Here is a 12,930-nt window from a genome sequence, read left to right as displayed (position 1 = left end):
CTTTACATAATATTATCTACTATTATCCATAGACTTCATTGCTCTAGTGTTGGAGCATCATGTCCCAGGGAGTCCCAAAGGCTGGCTGTTTGTTATGTTAAGAAAAAGTGTTTTGAGTTAATGGATACTTTTGTGCAATAGGCATATTTTCAACATTTTTCTTTTAAACGCATCACATCTGTTATGTACATGATGATTCACAAAGATGCACATTAAACATATGTTATAAATCTGTATCTTAAACACATCCAATTATAGTTACAGTGCAAACTGACCGTATAGATTAAATTGTGTAAGAACTTTTATTCAGCTATCAAATACTCTTCAGTTAATGAAACAAGAAGTGCTGAATAATGGTTTTTTTAATTGCATAATTTGGGAAGCGATCCTAATTATTCATATAACTAAGAGAATAAAATAAACAAGAACTGAGTGTGTTTGGCAACTTATAAAATGTTAACAAGAGGGAGGAATGGAAATACTTGAAGTTCAGCATGAAAGGATGGTGAAACCATGTTTCTATAGCAACAGAGACAGTTGCCAGGCTGCAGGAGATAGGTTCAAATATACTGCATAACTCATATTGCATGGGAGTGCCTACTAAAGACAACACTGACATTTTATAAATCACTCTACAATTTTTAATTAATAAAGGCCATATTGTGACCCCTTTGCTTACAATGGTGAGCTCACATGAAGTCACTGGACCCACTCGTGTGAGAAAGAGTTCACTGGTCTGAACAAAAGGAGGCACAATTTGACCCTAAAGAGTTTTATTTCTTGATGTGCTGCATCTTGTGAACACAAAATGATTCCCAAACCATCTGATTATTGGAGAAAATTACAGCTGGCTGAACAACAACAATTTTAACCCCGCCCCCCACAGATTGGAAGGTACATTCATGAATAAACAGCCTTACTTCACTATGGTGCCATAATGAGCATTCCAGCAACCACTGGATACATCTGAAAATGTTCACGTCTTGAAATTTATATGAATTTTAGCACACAGATTCTTCACCCAAAAGCCACAGGAAGCACAAACATTGCACAATATTTGCTACTTGATATATATTAATTTCCTGTGTAAAGGTTTCATCCAATCCGGGAACAGGAAGAATACTATATGGCCTAGTTTACACTTCAAAGTTTTGCCAGCAGACCTATGTCAGTTAAGAGTGTGTGTGTGTGTGTGTGTGTGTGTGTGTGTGAATCCCACCTGACACAGCTGTGCTGGCAAAAGCTCCAGTGTAGATGTAGTTATACAATTAAAAAAGGCTTTTTGCTAGCATCGCTTATTTTATTCAGGAAACTGGCAAAAGCTGTGTCTACATGAGGATAGTTTGCCAGTGTAGGTTTACTGGCAAACTTGTTCTAGTGTAGACAAGGCCTGTGTGACATAAATGACTGCTCACACAGGGCAAATAGTAAAAACAAACCATAGGCTGAAAACTGTTCTTCCAAACTGTTTGGTGAATACTTATGAACTATAAGTACATCACATCTATAAGGGTTACTTTGTGAATGATTCCAAAACAGCGCAAAGGCTATGTTCACAGTGAATATTATTTGCAATGAATAATTTTACCAGCTGTATTGAAAACATTAATCACTCCTCTCCCAAAGAGATACTTTTAGGAACTGAAACACACACCTTATTTTGAACTGCCCAGAACGAGATATTAGGGATGACAGATACCCTAGGGATGACAGATACTGTTGCATAGTTAAGGAATTCTTTACGTGAGTCTAATTTGAATCTACTGAACTAAATTCACTGTTGGTATACACAGGCACAACGTGTCTGAAGGCAATGGAATTGTGCCTAATTGTTCCTCTTGCAAGTTTGGCCCAGTCTTTAAAAGTAGAAGGGACTTGACAATTATTTGTTTGTGAAAATAGTTTAGCCTGTGTGGGAGTGAGGAGAAGCAGCGGCTACTCGTTATTGCATTATGTGTCCAAGGCAAAACTGATGTTTATGGGATGGCTTTGGAGCTTGCAGGAAAAGTGCCCTGGGTGTTTTTTTATTCTGTTATAAATATAGTTCCTTAGACTATCCTAATGGTCAGAAAGGTCATTGCCGCTTTGACTGCGCTCTATAATTAGCGGGGCATTAAAACAAGGTTCCTTCGCATGGAGGAGGAGAAGGTGTCCCACCCCTTCCTCCCAGGGGCCAGGAAAATGTTCTCAGGGTCCTCCCCATGCCCATGTTCCACCATCCAGGGAATCAAGAAACAATTCTCCCTCCAAGATAAGACCCTCTTCCCACAGGGCATCCCCACACTAGCTAAGGATAGCACCACCTCTTCCCCCAATGATGATAAGAAAGGCACTTCTTCGCCCCTGCCAGGGATAAAGAGAGGATCCCCTTCAACGATCTGGACCCCTCCAGTGATAAGCCTCTTCCCCACAGAGCCGGCATGTTGCCCCGTGTGACAGCCTCTGTGCACTACCCCGGGGGGCAGGGAGCAGGATGCAGCGCCGCCGCACTCCGGCCCCAGGACAGAGGCAGGACACAGGGAGCTGTCCCTGGTGCTGAAGGAACCCTGCAGCAGCCCCAGGACCCCCCTGCATCCTTGCGGCAGGCGCCCTGCGGCCCTTGACTGCGGAGGGCGGAACGCCCATCAGCTGAACATTCTCCGCCCCTATGAACCCCGGGGAAGCGGGTGGAACGCTCATTGTCTGAACATTCCGGGGCGGGGCGACTGGAACGTTCAGTCTCTGAACGTTCCAGTGCTAAGTCAGAGCCGCAAGCAGGAGGGGTTGGTTCCCGAGCAGTTCCTCCCACCCCATGTTCTCCTGTGTGGGGCTGAGGGGCAACTACTTCTCCCCCCTCCGGTAGCAGCTACTTTCTTGGGTGAGTCCTCCGCCTGGCCTGCTCTCACACCAAGGGGGGCTCTGTATTGACCTTTTTGCAGGATGACCCCCGCCTAGGGTGCCCTCTATGTTGGTCGGGGAGACTGCTGTGTTAGAGGGAAGCCCATCTGGGCCTGTGAAGCCCCTGGAGGCTCATTCAGAAAGACAGCCGAGCTTTGTAACACATGTGTGGAGGGGACAGGGAGGTGGGAGGGTTAACATGTATTTACCTTGCTGTCTGTTCTGACACCTTCAGTCTGTAGCAATCAGCACATAGAATATCAGGGTTGGAAGGGACCTCAGGAGGTCATCTAGTCCAACCCCCTGCTCAAAGCAGGACCAATCCCCAATTTTTGCCCCATATCCCGAAATGGCCCCCTCAAGGATTGAACTCACAACCCTGGGTTTAGCAGGCCAATGCTCAAACCACTTAGCTATCCCTCCCTGACATCCCCTTTGTCCCCTCCACACAGGCACATTATCATCTTCCTCTAACTAGATCTCAAATTTGGTAAAGCTGTCCACCTATCTAAGCTACTTATATGGTCCCCCCACTCCCCTGACCGGGGTATCCAAGTACCTCACAATTTTTCATATATTGATCCTTACACCGCCGCTGTGAGGCAGGGCAGTGCTATTATCTGTCAGTTTACAGATGGGGAACTGAGGTACAAGGATGTTGCCCAAGGTCACCCTGGATGTCTATGACAAAGCAAAGAATTTAACCTGGGTCTCCCAAGTCCTGGGCTAACATCTTAACCACTAGACCATCCTGCCTTTCATAAAAACAAAAAAAGTTTTTTTTTTTTTTTTAAATTCACCACCCATACACTGGTACTATTTTCTCTTTGGTTTATGATCAGATGCTAATTCATTTCCTAATTGCAGTCATTTCTTTTCCCTACTCTGTCCCCGCCCCCTCCCCGCCACTCTCATTTCAAATCAAAAGCTTAGTAGAAAGAAACTCTCAATGTCTAGTCCTAATACTGAGGATAACTGGAACTCAGATAAGCATGTGCTTAAAACTAAGCCCATGCTTAAAATTAAGCCCTTGCTTAAGTGCTCTGCTGAACTGAGGGCTGTGTGAAGAAAGGCGATAGAGCTGGATCCTAGGGAGCTCAATCCTGTGAAGTGCTCCATGCTCAATCCTGTGAAGTCCTCAATTCACATTTAAGTCAAGACGAGCTCAGCAAATCATAAAACCAATTCGGCAAGTATTTACTCTTGCACTTCTGACCAGCTCACCTGCCCTGTGTCCACTGACTCTTTTCTGCTGTGACAATTTTTAACATTCCTAACCTCTGCGCAGCTTCAAAAAGCTGCCTTTTAAAACGAGAACAAAACCACCAAGCTGCTACAAAATGTGCGTGCTGCTTTCTCCCATCTGTGGAATTCCCTCTTCCCCTCCCCTTGCCCCAAGTTACAAGGGCCTGAGGCGCAGAAAAAGCAATATTCAGACCTGGACTAGTGAAAAGTTTTAAAAACAAATATCTTGTGAACCTGTAGGGCTAGAAATGCATTGGTTATCCCACCAGATTGCTGAAAACCCTTCTTTCCAATGTATCTGTCATCAATTCTGTCCATTAGAAACACAGGGAAATATAATAATGTCAACCAACATTATTATATATACAAAAAAACTATTTCAGAGGTTTTAAAAAATGTATTAGTTATAATTTCCCTCTCTGTTCTAGGCCTGTACAGTTAGACTCACAATACCAATGCAGCTTTGCTGTAATGAGGGAAAGATATGAAAATCACCAATATATATTTTATAATCTCCTTTCTATAAACTAAAGTATGTGGCATAAACAAAACATATGATGGGGTAGGTTAGACTTGGGCAAGAAGCATTACTGGCATTTGTGGAGAAAGAACTATGTTGATTTGAAAGTTGTTTAATATGAGATATTTTCATATGATATATGTTAAGTAAAATTGTATGATGGGGTATGTTGTGGGGTGAAGACCAAAAAGGAACTGGGTGGATGAAGACAAAGAGCATATGTCTACACTGCACACTAAGCCTGGGCTCTGACTTGGGTTTGAACCCAAACCCCCTTCTGTCCACACACAAATCAGTCTGACTCAGGTCAGCAAGCACTTAGGACCTGGGGTTTAGGGTGGATAGGAATTGGAGTCGCTCTGTGACTCAGGTCCAAGCCCTGTCACTTTGCAGTGTGGACACACCTCAAGACACAGACCCGAGTCAGAAGGTCTGTGTAGTGCAGTTTGGATGAATTAGTATGGCTGAGAGACCTGAGACCTGCAATTATAATCCCAGATTTACAATGCAGTGTGGACACTCAAGCATGGGCTTGGAAACACCAAGTTCACAAGCCTAGGTCCCACAGAGCTGGGTTTATAAAGCAGTGTAGATGTATCCTGGGGCTTGGACTCTTGACCAAGAGCTCCACCCAGTTGGCTCACTCGGAACTTTGGGGGTTTGAATTTGAAGGCTTGTCCGTTGGCTCCTCTGAGGAGGGGGAGCAGCATCCCAGACAGTGTGGGAGAGCTAGGCTGCCGTCACAAGGGGAAGCGCTGCTGGGCTCAGATAAGATTAGGCTGTCCCTGTTGGAACAAGAGGTAGGAAGGTTACTGGACATCATTGTTACATGTACTCGGGTTAGCGTTTTGTCAAACCCAGAGGTCAGTGAAGTAGTCAATTGGTGGGTTTTGAAGAGTTCTGCAGGGCCCTCGAAACACAGTTAAGAAAAGCAGCCACAATCATCATCATATTTATAGGTGGGTGCCCTGAGAAGAAGATCAGAGGGGTAAAGAGGCTATGCTAGTGACCCAGAGACACCACTGTTGAATAGTGTGTGCGCCCAGGAAGGGGCAGGCCATTTTTTTTTGGATGGGTCAAAATTCCCTCATGGTCAATCAGCATGAATATTTGTCAGCTGGCACTAGCTATAAAGAGCTACTGTTTCACCCAGTGCTGGCTCCTTGCTGCAACCAGGTGTGAACCCTGACGAGGAGAGCACTATATTATTGGTAAAAATCAAATGCTAATGGAGTCAGTTTGACATCACATTCCTGATGACTCTGTCCAGGATAGCGAGATGCAAGACGAATAGCAGTGAGCGAGAACATTGTGGACCATTAAGGATTTTGGTTGAGTATTAATTTGACTAGTGCATTGCTTTGCTACTCAGGAGTAATGCAGCCATGCCAATAAAGTCTTTATACTAAACCTTCATGTAACGTGTACACAAACAAACGCACACACAGACATTACTATTAATATTATAGCTTTGATTTGCATCTGTCATTTGCAGAACAGCAAGTTATTTGTTTAATGTGGGTCTGGGATTCTCTCAAAATAATAATCCTTCCCCTCTCCTTTTGTCTTCAGAAAAATAATTCTCTAGTTTTACAATAAAGGACAAAGATCAAGAAGGCATAAAGACAACATGGCAGAAGCAGCCCAATTGAAGGAAATCCTCTCACAGTCTGGTGTGGGAGGCAGGCAGGATTCAGGACCAAATGTCAGACAGCCCAGAATTAAGAAAAACTCAGAGAAACAGAAGGAAATGAAAACCAGACTCTCCCACGGGGTCTCAAAACGACCAGCATCAGGTATTGTGGGACAGAAACCAACCCAAAGGAGAACTCTTTCAGACCAGGATTTAAGTACCCACAAGAGGTAAACACACCCTGTCTGCTGCTCCTTGCATGCGTTTATATTATCTCATTCTCTAAGGGTAGTCTGCACTGAAGTGGGAAGGTGTAATTTCCAGCTTGCGTAGACATACCCGCACTCGCTCAAAAAATAGCAGTGTGACTGCAATGGCACAGGTTAGTCCGCCCGAGTACGTACCTGGGGTCTTGGATGGAATCAGGCGCAGGTTGCCTAAACCCTGTGACTTCTTGCACCCCCGCAGCTGCACTTCTATTTTTTGTGTGCTTGCTCAATCAGAGCCAGCACTGGTATGCCCACCTGATCTGGAAGTTACACCTCCGGGGCCAGTGTCGACGTAGTGGTTAACATCCAGAAATCCCTAGGGAATGAACACGTTAGTGTGCACAGTTACTTTGAGAAAATGGTTTGGGACCAATGTCAACCTGTATTTCTCTAATACACTAGTTCCTGCTATTTTCAGGTATTTGAGCATGCAGAAAAGTTCAGAATCCCTGCTGAAATGCCACCAAGTCCCCCATTTTCAGATGGTGGCAACACCTAGTCACTCCTCCTTTGGTCCGACTGCTGCAGCCTCATTCGCACTCTCCTGTGCTCAGGAACTTCCCTGTTAGTTAGATGCACCATCTTTCTTAAATCCTGGAGCTTCTGAGGTTTTAGCTGTGCCATGCACACTGGGGTGTCAGCAATGGGGAAGCCCTGGGATGCAGGGAAGTCTGAATGGGGTCAGAGTAATGGGATTCAGTGAAGGAGCTATTATGTCCTGTCACTGTCTTTTGGCAGTGGCTATTTTTCTTTCATGTGGAGGGTGATTTGGGTCTAGTTACCACTAGAGGAGGAGATCCCCACTGTCCCTTAGTTGGTACTTACATTCAGTCCAATACCAAATTTAGACTGCCGCTTACCTTGGGTGTGCAGTGAGGCCAGAACTCATTTACCTTTAAGCTCCCTAGAAGCCACCCCAAGCCCCACTGAGTCCTTCCACTTAGAAAACAGTATAATTGAAGTCTTGAGTTGGAAAAAATACCTTGTGGGTGCAGTGCTTTTAAGCCACGTAATTCATTGTTCCATAAATCACATGAGGTGCTAATCAGATTGCTTACTAAGACTTCAGAAGAATAGCATGAAAGCCTCACAAACCCCAAGCTGCAACACAGATTTCACCTACAAAGGCAAAACTCATTGTTAAGATATCTAATCAAACAGCAAGCTGGGTGAGGTGCTCGAGGTTCCCCTCACTTATTTGCAATATTCATTTTTCAGAGGAAACAACTTTGCTACACTGAAAACATTGGGCTATGTTTGTTCCTAGTGTAAGCCGATTGAAACCACTGGGACTAATTTGGCTCATATATTAACGAACTGGAAACATGTTTAGTTTCTCACACACAGGGTGTTTATACAAAACCGACAGAGTGGGCGGAGCAACTACTATGGTAGCACACTGGGATCTCACTCCAAGATACCTGCAGAATCCAGATGCTACAGTGCTCCCCCAAAGCCAGCAATCAAACAAAACTCCGGAAGTGTAAGTATTTATTGCTGGAGAAAGTGTCTATTCGAATCTGAATTCCTTGAAGAACACCAGAATGATACAGCCTTAGCAGCAGTGGTGCTAACCACATTCCCACCATCACTTCTTCACTAATGTGTTTCCACCCTGTGGTGGTGGGACCACGTCTAGTGGGTGTGAAGGTAGGTCAGTCTCGATGGCCCATTGTGTCTTTGGCCTCTGCAGGGATTGCCAACAAGGAGGCCTATTGTGATCGGAGCTTTGTAATTAGGTGGTCATCTGTCCACTAGGGATTGGACTGAGACCATCAAACCCATTTCATATAGCCCATCAGATGGGAACAACTTTTGGTTACTGCCTACATGAGGAGGCTTTGAACTGGTGACCGAGAGGTGAAGGTTTCCTTATCCCATTAATAGTCTCCTGCGACAAACACCTTCATTTTAACTTCAGAGCATGGTATTATTTGCAAGAGAAGTACAATTAAGAGTCTGCCACCAACTTCCCTGAATTGTATTCTTCCTTTGTGTTTCATGGGGATTCACTTCATCTGGAAATACATTCCACCTTTCTTTTCTTACTTGTCTCTTTTCCTTTCTAACTGCAGGGAAAGCTGTACAGTCCTGTGACAAGAGGTGAAGACAGAAGTGTGGCCAACAGAGGGCACCACTTACAAGCACCACAAGCTCAAAGACACAGTGCTTTCAGCAGATTTGGGGAGAATAAGAGGTAATACACTCTCCTGAACACATTCTTAACTGATTGCCTTATAGGCTATAATGCAAGCATAGACCAATGGGCAAGTATTTCTCAGAAGAAAAGCATTTCTTTTCAGTTTTGTACCAATGTGCTACCTGTTAAATGCAGTTATGGTCAGAACGGTGACTGTAAAAAATAGCACATATCAGATCTTCTTGCATGTCTCTGAGGCATTGCCACTGAGTTCACTGAACAACAACAAAGAAGTTTTTGCTCCTGTTAACCCTGCAGAGCAGTTTCGGGAGAGTGAGCTGAATTCATGTGGCCAAAGCATCATCAGCTATGTCTACTGAGTTCCAGCTGGAGAATTACTCCAGGGGATAGTGTGTGAACCAGAAAGAGCCCCCTTGACTCAAGGAGGGTTGGTAGCTAGACAAAACATCTTTTTACTTGTAAACTGAGAAAATTTTATATTGAGTCACTGAGAGAACAGACATGGCCCTGGAGTCTGTCCTGCTATTTTTAGAGTTGCTTTTCAGGGTATCACCACCCTTAAGCTTTTGAAATAGTATTTTATACGTTTTTGATACAAATGCTATCCTTTCTCTTCAGCCTTCACTCCCCTATATTGTAGCACATGTAATCTCTATGATCTGAGTAGCAAGTAGAGAGTAGCATAGGTGAAAGGATTTGATACTCAGATCTGGTCAGCTGCTTTTCTCCCACCTGGACATGAGAAGAGGTGAACAATTGGTCTAACTCTGATGCTTTCCCTGTCTTGTTTTCTGGTAAAGGCTGACCCCTGAAAATCTGGAGAAGAAGCGATTACAAACCATTGCAGCATACCAGTTTATGACTCCAGGTAAGAAGTCCATATCCAATTGGCAAGTGTCTTACAAGAAACAGTTGATTTTTAACAACATGTAACTTTCTCCTCCCATATCAGACAAGCTCTTCTAACCAGCACAGCAGGCTGTAATCATCCTTAAAAACTTTGCAACGAAGTGACATTACTACAATATCCATAGTGTTTCCTTATATGGAATGCCATTGTATTATCGTCATCAGGGGTAAAGCTGGAAAGTTTAAAGGTGACGCTGTAGGAGCATTGTGTTAAGATACTTCCATGCTGTTGATTGAACTGCACTGGAAATGAAGCTTTATATTCGATGTACCTTGTCAAAAAGACACCTCTACCTGGCATTTAAAATTGTATTGTGCATTAATTAAGAAGCAAACAAATAAGCACTTCTCTTTAGAAATCAGTGTCTCTCCTCCAGGAGTCCCAACAAGGGGCTCAGTTGTGAAGGCGGGGGTTTTGTGATGTGGTCATCATCAATCCACCTCCCTGCTGATTTCTCATAGGCCCCAAAGCAGATGGTAAGAACTCATGACAATAGAAATCCAAGAGCTTTAGCTATTTTCAGTAGAATTTACTGGATTCTCCAGCCTCTAAGCTTTCATTGGAACAAGTCTGTACAACATCCTTGGCTAAATTCCCTCCGCTTCAGTGGAGTTACACCAGTAACAAACTGGACCCCATCTGGTTTTGAAAATGGCCTCTAGAACATGAAAGGCTGCACCATGCTTGTGAATCTGCTGACAGACTGAAACAATAGCACAAAGGTCCTGTCCACATCATAGGGAAATGGTACTAGCCATGTTTCTAAATGTGGTTTCTTCTAAGAAAGGAAAAAACGTCAGCATTGGTTCCTCCAGCCTGCGTAGGTCAGACCTAACTGTGTTAAGAACTGCTTTACAAACCTAGCCTGGGCACTAAGACAGTGTGCAAATGAGTTTCTAGCACAGAGGAACTATGCTAGGAAAGTGCAAAGCTGTTCACAACTGGTGTCAACCACAATTCTCTAAGTCCTTCCCAATCTTGGCTTGACATGGTTTTGCCCACTACTGTAGATGTTCCCATACTATGCTCTTTGGCCATGGCAGGCAGTCAGACTGACCCCAATAGAGCTAGGGGTTGGCCATGCTTCGGGTAATGAGTGCTGATCATACTTTGGCCCATCCTACGTCACACTAGCAGGCAGACCATCTCCAGCTGCAGGTCAGAAAGGGACAGAGTGAAGCTGTGGTGAACCCTCCGTCACCCATGTCTCCTTTTCATGGTAAAGACACCAGCATAGGCCAGGACTGTCTGGGGAAACAGAGCTTAAAGTGTACTAGAACCTTTGTGGGAAGGCTCAGGTGTTAACATTTCTGGCTAACACACAATGTCTCTGTGTTATAGACAGGGCTGGAGAGAAGTACAAACCTCCCATGTTTGTAGTGTTGACTCTGGAGATTAATGATCAATCACCACTTTTCTGCTGTTCCTGTTATCAGATAAACCAGACTCCACAATGGTGTAGAGAAGCTGGATGCATCCACCTTGCTCTGCTGTTCCATTCATTGCAAAGGGCTCTTCATTGGCTTTATTTAGCCAATAGGAATAAGGCTGCAAGATTGGAATATGTGCATATTGGATCATATGTTCTTAAATGACTCAAATCAAGGTTAGAAGGGTGGGGGGGCTGTGGGCCTTCACAGGGTCACCCCCCGCATATGTTGTATGCCAGGACGCAGTTTGCAGGACTCGGGAGGTGGTTTCGATGCACCTTGGTTCAGTGGCAGTGAAGATGGGTGACTTCCATATTCCTGTAAGTATTTTGAATGACACACTTGGGTTCTCAGCAATATCTGGCATCAACATCCCAGCACAGGGGGAAGTGAAATGGAAAATAAGGCGGCAAACTCTGCAGCTTTGGGTGTGCTCTCAAGACCATAAAGGCAACGAATGGAAATTACTTTTGTCTAAGGCTCTCTGGCAGAAACACTCATATTGATTATTGCACTTTTATTCCAGGAAAGACCTTTTACTATTGTACAAGGGAGAACGTGAAGCAGCATCTGCGCTCCATTTACCTAGCTCATCAGCCAGGTCAGAAGCCACCTAAATCAGCCCTTCAAACAAACTGGCCTCCTGTTTGCTGCCAGGAGAGACACAGGACCCTCAGGTACAAGCTGTCACACAGCCTCTTCTCTGGGCTGTTAGGCTAGCTCTTCTATAGGGAAACGGGGACCCATAATGACCCCACCAGTGCAGGCTATAGTGCAAACAGGACTCGGGGGGTTTTTACCATCAGGGTGTTTCTATCCCAGGAATTTCTTTAAACCACCCTCCTCGAAGAAGGTGATCAAATTGCCTAAACCCTGTCAATTCGACAGTGTTGGTACCACTGGTGGGGACTTTCAGGTCCTAATTTTCCATGTGTTGATGAGACCCCAGTGTAGACAGGTTTAAATTATGTTAGGAAACAACTTTGGCTGGAATCCGGTTTAAAGCAGAGTTTAGCCAGAACCAAAGCATGTGTCCCCCTTATACTGAAACAACTGAGCTAAGTAACAGGCTACAACAGAAGCAGGTTCGCTAACTCCTCAGACCCCTACATTATCAGGGCTAGATCCAACTCCACCAAAGCCAAGGGCAGTCTACTGATAGGGAGGGGTTTTATTTACAAGGGAGAGCACATCTTAACTCTCCTGATACACACTGCACACTGGAAATGATCGTTAGGTGATTGAAAAGAGCCAAAGCAATTGTCCCAGAAAACTGCCCTAGAGAAGCAATCCAAATGACAATCCAGTGCTTCCCTCCCCATAGCTCTTAGCACAGCAGCTCCCCACTTTGCTCGCCTCTGGCCTGACACATAAGTGTGTAATTTCCCTCCAGCCATCTGCATCACAATATGTCATATCTGCCCATGAGAGCTGTACTTTTCAGATGGGTCCATTATCCACAGGATCAAGGGAGAATGCAGCGTTTGGCCAGCAAGCACGTTTTCTAATGATCAGACTTGCAGAGCAACATCCTAATACCCTGAAATTACTGGTTCTTGTCCCCTTTTCATCCTTTGCATCACAGCCTGCTGGAGTCATTAGTTCATAATAGTCCCAGGTGTCATTCTGAGGGATAACGTCAATGGGCTAGAGGTTGCCTCCGGGCCTCCTCGGTGTCCTTTTGCTCCAGAACATTCAAGGAGATGGATGTGGCGACAGGGTCTATTGCGAATGAGTTTTGGCCTCATCCTGGGCAGTTGCAGGTGCTCACTGTCTCTCAGAATTAAACCCCTTATTGTAAATATTCCATCTGGTAGATGCATTGTGGTGAACCCAGGTGCATTTCTCACCGTACCATCAATGGCCCTCAAGCCTTCTGAGTGGT

At 44.6% G+C, this 12,930-nt stretch overlaps 1 protein-coding gene and 1 long non-coding RNA gene across 3 annotated transcripts in view; one reads left to right on the top strand and one right to left on the bottom strand.

The window, feature by feature from the left end:
- The window catches only part of NELFB (negative elongation factor complex member B), a 52,847-nt gene that overhangs the window by 11,586 nt on the left and 28,331 nt on the right, over positions 1-12,930 (bottom strand). The window lies entirely within an intron of this gene.
- Positions 2,733-7,953, top strand: LOC141999791 (uncharacterized). The gene is made up of 3 exons (XR_012642072.1): positions 2,733-2,857; positions 6,215-6,505; positions 7,892-7,953. It is a non-coding gene; the product is annotated as an uncharacterized LOC141999791 (long non-coding RNA).

The sequence above is a fragment of the Natator depressus genome, chromosome 16, assembly GCF_965152275.1.
Source record: "Natator depressus isolate rNatDep1 chromosome 16, rNatDep2.hap1, whole genome shotgun sequence".
Lineage (NCBI taxonomy): Eukaryota > Metazoa > Chordata > Testudines > Cheloniidae > Natator > Natator depressus.
The sequence above is the reverse complement of the archived record's forward strand: the minus strand, read 5'-3'. Positions and strand labels throughout refer to the sequence as shown.